Source organism: Egretta garzetta, unplaced genomic scaffold (genome assembly GCF_000687185.1).
Source record: "Egretta garzetta isolate BGI_Z169 unplaced genomic scaffold, ASM68718v1 scaffold356, whole genome shotgun sequence".
NCBI lineage: Eukaryota > Metazoa > Chordata > Aves > Pelecaniformes > Ardeidae > Egretta > Egretta garzetta.
In genome coordinates this window covers 514,524-515,139 of record NW_009260019.1, presented here as the reverse complement: position 1 = coordinate 515,139, position 616 = coordinate 514,524, and positions in this window count along the sequence as shown.

Genomic DNA, 616 nt, shown 5'->3' with positions numbered 1-616 from the left:
TCGCCCGCCATGGTCAGCCTGGCCTTGGGGACCGTCTCCCCACTGCCACCCGCGGAGGCGCCTCAGCAGCCTGGATCCCGGGCACACGCGGTGCCCAGAGCCTCCTGCCCTGCTGGGTCTTGCTTCGGCACGCGGCACGTGGCACGCAGCATGTGGCACACGGCGCGTGGCACACAGCACGCAGCTCGCGGCAGCATTGGGGCTCTTACCATGGAAGCCATTTCTGCTGCTTCCCTCCCCAGGGAGTCACCACCTCCTGCAGCAGAAGTCACCAGAAGTTCCCTGGTGTCCCTGGCACCCCAATTTGTAGTGTCCCCGCCGCACGGCGTGCCCCCAGCCGCTGGCCCCCTGGCCCCGGCAGCCTATCAGCTCCCCGGTGGCAGTCCAGCCCCGCTCATTGGCAACGGGTGCATTTTACCTAATTTAGCCAAAGCGTTATTGGCCAAGAGCTGGGGATTAAACATACGTGGGTCTGAAGCCGGGATAGAAATTCAAGCCCTCTGGGGAGGGACACCGGAGCCTTGGCAGGAGGGCGGTTCTGTCCCCCCCCCCCAGCACCTCCCCTTGCCCAGGGTGCCTCAGCAAGGAGGGGGTTAGAAATAGCCCCGGAGCCGCC